At 30.7% G+C, this 6703-nt stretch overlaps 1 long non-coding RNA gene across 10 annotated transcripts; it reads right to left on the reverse strand.

Annotated features, from left to right (window-relative positions):
- Positions 1 to 615: 615 nt before the first annotated feature.
- Positions 616 to 4097, reverse strand: LOC130800342 (uncharacterized). 10 transcript variants are annotated; one of them, XR_009039408.1, is made up of 7 exons: positions 3751 to 4097; positions 2818 to 2867; positions 1621 to 1758; positions 1447 to 1529; positions 1279 to 1339; positions 1056 to 1177; positions 616 to 957 (listed from the first exon to the last, which is right to left on the reverse strand). It is a non-coding gene; the product is annotated as an uncharacterized LOC130800342 (long non-coding RNA). The 10 variants fall into 10 exon arrangements; XR_009039405.1 differs by having other exon boundaries at positions 1259 to 1339; XR_009039409.1 differs by having other exon boundaries at positions 1259 to 1339; positions 2818 to 2918.
- Between the last annotated feature and the right edge of the window lie 2606 nt (positions 4098 to 6703).

Below are 6703 nucleotides of genomic sequence, written 5' to 3' on the forward strand. Positions count from 1 at the left end.
GCTAAACCCTAGAGATGACGATACCTAGGTGACATATCAAACTTCACGAGATTAATACAAGTACACATTAGCTTTTATTGCATATATCTGTAAAATTTAATGTGCATAACAACCTCTCTCGAGTACAACATTGACTCATACTCATTTGTGCCTATCATCTAAATATAAATAGTTTATATACATAGTTTAATTGTCTGGGAATCAAATTACAAATTTTGTATCGAAAATACTGAGAAATAAAAAATTGTGTGGAAGTGAATTAAAAAAATAATACTTAGCTTCTATTAACTGTTTTAAAAAAAATATATTAACAAATTAAACGAGACAAATTAATATAGAAAGTGGAGATTCACTATAAATAATAAACCTAGACTTTAATGGCATATATTTTAGGATTTAGTGGCATTTGTAAATACCACTAAAGGTTGTTGCGACATTTAGACAAAGCCATTAGATTCTATGTCACGAAAGCTAATAGTGGCAATTGAGTTTATGCCACTATAACTTGCAAAAATGCCACTAAAGCCTTATTTCCAAACCAAATATCTTAACCCTCTTTTCATCGAATGACATGTTTGATCATGCTTTGATTGAACTTATAAAACTAATTGAGGCAAAATATTTTCCTTTCTATTAATATAACATTAAAGATTCACATCACAATCACATTAAGGATTACTATACAAACTTTTAATATTTGATAAGAATGTCATATATTCAAAAAAAATTAAAAAAAATAAAAATTTATAGATTGACATGGTGTATCCCAACATCTTTAGTCTCTGGAACTAGAGGTAGTTACAATTTTTCCCTGTGCTGCTGATTTCTAAGCTACTGAAGCTTTATTCCTTAATTCAACATCTTTTCCTTGTTTCCTGGGTTCCTTTCGTTTTGATAAAATTGCTTCAGTTTTCTCCGTTGCCTCAAGTCCCCGAGATTTTACCCCAGACAACTTCCCTGTAGATAAATCCAATGTTACTGTAAAGTGTTACACACTTACACTTATAAACCGATTCTTATTATGATAGAATTACTGCATTGTGAATTCTGCTCACCTCTTAGACACTTTTAATTTCTTCTGCAAGATAGAAGATTTGGTATTTCCGGAGCTCTTCTCTGATTTCGATTCTACTTCTTTTAAGTTCTTGTATCTGCTTTTTATTGGCCTTGCAAATGCCTGTTTAAGAGAAAAACTCGTTGAAGAAATTATGAACAGAAATTACTATTTTAACAGGTAATAAACAGGTTTTTGACTTACTGGTCGATCCTTTTAGATACCTTTACTCTCATCTTTCTTGCTTCCCTTTTCTTTGTTCTCATTTACTCCATTTTCTGTGCCCTGATGAAAGTAAGAATCATTGACGTCAACATATCTATTGTTAAGACATTAACTGTAAAACAATAATGAACAAACTCCATATGCAATGACCGACTGTAAAAGTTCACCTGTGAATTTTCCCTTGTATGAGATAAATTTTAAAGAGAAGTAATTTTTCTCTCTAGAGTTGCCTCTTTTAAAACGCCTCTTTCTTGAATCAAAGCAATTTCAATGAGATATCGAACTATCAAAAAAGCAAGCTCTGGTAACTTGGGTAAAGATTAAAGATTGTTTGTACTCACATCAGTGCGCGGCCTGAAAAACCGTTTAGGATTCGTTGGCTTGAATTTCCTATTCTTCAATGTTTGTGTACCGGTTCTTGCTAGATAGTTTTCTTTCAAAATCTTGTCCTATTTTGAATGAATTTGCTTTGTTTTGATCTATATCATATATTTAGAAGTTTATGTCAGAAATAGAACAAAACTTTGCATATTCCCTTTTATAAAATTGGGTTTAGATGCCATATACGAGACATCTTTGGAAACCATCAAACTAGGACAATATGACAACCGTAAGTCAATGGTTTATAGATGAGATAGGTTTAAATAAAACAGCTGAGATAAGGATAATTGTTTTATTTTAATGAGATACTCAATCAATAAAGTATTGTTGATGACATTGTTTTGATAGATGAGACCAAGGAGAGGGCGTATGTTAAAGTTAAAATGACAAAGTGTCAAGGAACCAACTCAACCAAAAGCTTAAGCTGATGGTTGAGGCCCCAAGATATGTTATATACTCTAACACGCCCCCTCACACGAGACCCCATTGGGGTAGAAGTGTGGATGCGCATAGGCGCTGAATATTCCACTTTAAATGAGGGGTGGTTGAGATTCGAACCCGTGGCCTCTCACGTTGGCTTCTGATACCATGTCAAGGAACCAACTCAACCAAAAGCTTAAGCTGATAGTTGAGGCCCCAAGATATGTTATATACTCTAACACAAAGACAAGAGTTGGAGTGCCGACGGTACAAATTAAAGCGGAGTAAGATAGAGTATATGAAATGTACCTTTAGTATGAACGAAATAACAAGAGGCACTATAAAATCAAAAGATAAAAAAATTGCTCTTAAACAACAGAGATCTTCATTAAAAACTTTAATTTAATATTAACTAATATTTTGCCAATCAACTTATTTTGTAATCTTTCAGATTTTGACCTATCTCATTTTCTTTATGAAAAAATTGTTGGACCAAATTTAGTTCCATATATTCTTTTTTGTGCCCAAATTGATACGTGACATCATACTCCATGAAAAGAAAAGGAATAAAATACATCGTAAGAAGATAAGAAAGCTATACCAAATCAGTTCATGGGATCATTAAGAAAAAGCTTTAAAATTGGGTTGCACCATTTGGTTCACAAAGTTTAAGGAATTGAGGAAAGCACAACTAGTGAAAATACAGTAAGGAAGAATTGTAGTACAATTGTTCATACCCAACAACGTTGAACCAAATACTGCGGAAATCCTCTGCTGATCTTATCACCTATTGCAGGAACAAAAGGGTGTCAAACCTAATGTTGTCACCTATAAATCCCTGTATAACCAACCCTTAATTGGATGAATTATGAGTGAAAACATTAGGTCAAATGCCCTTGAATCTTCACTATAGAAGTAGAGAGCACACAAATTGTTGTTTATCCTAAAAAAAACCAATTAGGCATAGAATTATAGATGAAGATTATAGGTTGGCAATGTTATCCAACAATTGTAGAACATGGTGTCAAAAGGAGAGATAGCTGAATCGTAACTACAGTGTGAATATGTGGACTAGATAATTCTTTGATTCTTATTTTAAGAAAATTGAAGATTTTTCAATCCAGATTTCCAATATCTAAACTCTCAAATAGACAATAGCTTGCTTCTTGATACCTTGTTGATGATCTTTCCTAACTTAAGATAGTCTGGAAAAACCAAAAGACCAAAGGCTTATAACCTGCTGGTAATTTTTACGTTCCTAAATTACTTTTCTTATCAATTTACATTCACACAATCTAAATCAATAACACCACAACACAACACAATCTATATGTGTAATAAAAAACGTCATAACCTACATTTGAGGCTTTTGAGGCATTCTAAACCGGTCTACAAGCAACAAACTGTATACATATTTTTCTCTAATTTGTGGTCACTCTTCAACATTCAATCACAATTTCCAATCCAACACATAATCAATGCCAAAAAAAAGTCAGCTCTCAAATAGTGACTTTTTTGAAGTCGAAAAATGTTGCTAAACCGATCTTGTACAAGCTGAGAACAAAGAATCAAATAATCGAATTTGAGTGAAAAAGATACAAATAATAGAATTTGAGTGATGAAGATACAAAATGTAACTCAAATAATCGAATTTGAGTGAAGAACACTACCTTTTAATCAGATACAAAAACCTTGATTTTCGAGGACTAATTTCTTCATAATTTTGATTTTCAAAGATAAATTTTGAGTAGATAATGCAGCTTCAAGATCAATTTCTAGTATTTGAGGAGAGAGAATGGGTCAGGGATAGTAGAAGTTGAGAGGTTAACGGGAGCAAGATGATTTTCGATGAATTTCGTGAGCAATGTGATGGGTTTATTACAATTTCCTGAAATTCGGTTTTTGAGGAGACAATTAAAAAGCAAGTCTTTCAAATGATTTTTTTTTCTTTTATCTATTTTCTGGAATTTTTTTCTTTATTTTAGAAAATATTTAGAGTGTTAAAAAATAAGTGAATTTTCTAATTTTCTTAAGGCCACAGTTTTCTAAAACATGGAATATATAGATTTCCTTTTTTATTTCTTGAACATTTAGTAATAAAAATACAAATTTCACTACAACTAAAACTATGATTTAGTGACATTTTAATCAAATGTCACTAAAGATAAAATTTATTGTAGTGATTTATATTGCAGCTCTAAGTCACACAAATGCTTGCGATGCGTGATAGACATGTCTTTTAAATTTCTCCTTGTTGTCGTTGCCTGAAGAAGCCTAAATTATGTTTCGATTGTCGTGTTCCAGTGCACAAACTTGTGTTGAATCTAAATTTCATATACACTTGTCGTGTCGTGCCGTGTTATATGAACCCGAGAATTTCAAGTAGTCAAATTTAGAGCTTCCTAAACAAGGATATCATCATGACTAAGGTGAAATTGGTAAGAATGCCAATTTCAGCAAACAGAATGCAATGAATAAACTAATGGTCCTGAAAGTCGTCCAAGCAAAGGGACCTTTATTACCTTAGACTTAAGCTGAGCTACTACAATTCCTCAATTAATAACAGAATGAATTTTCGAGTCAGAATTGTGCATCATCTGCAGCTACTCCATTTCTGTGGTTCAAGTTAGGCAGTTACCTATATGTATGTGTATCATGTGTAGGCTTCTATATATATTGGACCAAATAATTAATATTCCTATATAATTTTTTAATACTATTCATCGATCACTTTTAATTTATTTTATTCTTACTTTAGATGTTAAAATAAATATAGTCAAGTGGATCTTGTTTGATTCATCTCAATGTAAATTTTATTAATACTAAATTTTTATAATTTTTAATTATACACGATTAGAAATATTTTAGAAATATATTAGTGCATTAAAAATTGTCCAAAACTAAATACAATAACTCAAAAGACTCAGAAGTAATATTCAATATCTACTTGCAGATGATACAAAAGTTTTAATATCTTTAATAGAGTGTGCAGAATAGCTTCTTAATTCATTGGAGAAATTTAGCTTATTAAAGTTAGGTATATAAATATATGGTTAGTTTGTCAAATCATTAAATGAACTGTTTTAAAGATTAGTTAGTTGAAACACTTTGTTATGAATCAGCTAATTTATTATTATTCGACTAATTTATAACAAATTGTTTCGTGCCATCAATATGACAAATCATTTAGTCGAATTAGACAATTTAATATCAACAATCAGCTATAGTCGTTTTCCCACTAATATTATTTAGTATTAGTTGAACTATTCAACTCATATATGAGATTTTATTACTAAATGGTAGTAAGACCATCTCATACAAAATTTGTGAAAAAATATAAAGTAATAAAACAATTTTAGTTAAACAATTGAATAAATTGGATTTTTATACCGAGTTTAAAGGGCTTTATCGCCGATTAATAGAAGGAAGACTGGCCCAACTAATTCCAAAATCGAATATCCCGTTCCGCCAAATAGCTAAAAAAGCAGCTTGGCCCAATCCATTTGGGTTTGCGTATGACCATCAGATTGTTTCTAACTTGTGCGGAACCGTTTCTTAATAAAACATACTCAAAACATGGACCTTATGTTTTCATAATTTTTATTTTAATTGGGTTATTTAACGTATATATGACTTGTGTTTTACAATAAGACTTTCATACAGCAGTTTATGTGCTTTCAATGAAGAAAATGCCTAGTGACTTATTATAAATTGTTGTATCAGACAGTCTTATTGTGAGACGTATTTTATATATATGGATTGAATAGTTGATAATTCAAATAATACAAATCATGAGTTGTTCAACGAGCATAGAATCACAAATAGTATAGTTGAATACCCCGAAGTATAACTTGAATATTATATATTATGCTCTAAATAATTTTTATTTATTATAATAATCACAAATCAACCGATTTGAGGAGCTTGTTAAGGGAAATAAGCTAATTATACAAAGTTACTTTTGACTCAAATAAGTTAATAAAATCAGCAAATTAAATTAACTATTTGAATCAGCTATCAATTATTAATCATATTTTTCAAACAGTTTATTAAGAAACACAAAGTTAGCATGCTATTCATTGTATAAACAATTGTATAATGATTGTTACAACCCACTTACACCAAAATTATAGACAAGTCAAATATAAAAACTTGAGCCGAATGCCAACCAAAAATAACATGCAAAATGTTGTTTATAATGCAATTCCACTTATGTAGGATATAAATATTGGTGTGCAAGCTAAGTAATCATTTAGTTGTATAGCAGCTAAGTAATAATGCAATTCATTTAACTTATTGTAGGCATAAGTTGTATACAAGCCCCAACACATGTGGCTAACAACTAAGAAGACAAAATAGCAAATTTCCACGGATAAACAAACCTATGTATTTCCGTTTACAATTTCTTGGTGCTATCTCTTCTAATCATGAGGTCCATACTTTCTCTGTATTAGACCGTCTCAATGTGATGTGTACTTCATATATAGATTAAAAAGCACAACTAATACTAATCTTTAATATATAGCCTTTTTGTTTTGAATTTATTTTACTGAGAGATATTCTTTCACAAGAATAGTTCGTAATCATTTACTCTTTTTGTCACTTAGAGTTTGCCCCATATAA

The sequence above is a fragment of the Amaranthus tricolor genome, chromosome 14, assembly GCF_026212465.1.
Source record: "Amaranthus tricolor cultivar Red isolate AtriRed21 chromosome 14, ASM2621246v1, whole genome shotgun sequence".
NCBI lineage: Eukaryota > Viridiplantae > Streptophyta > Magnoliopsida > Caryophyllales > Amaranthaceae > Amaranthus > Amaranthus tricolor.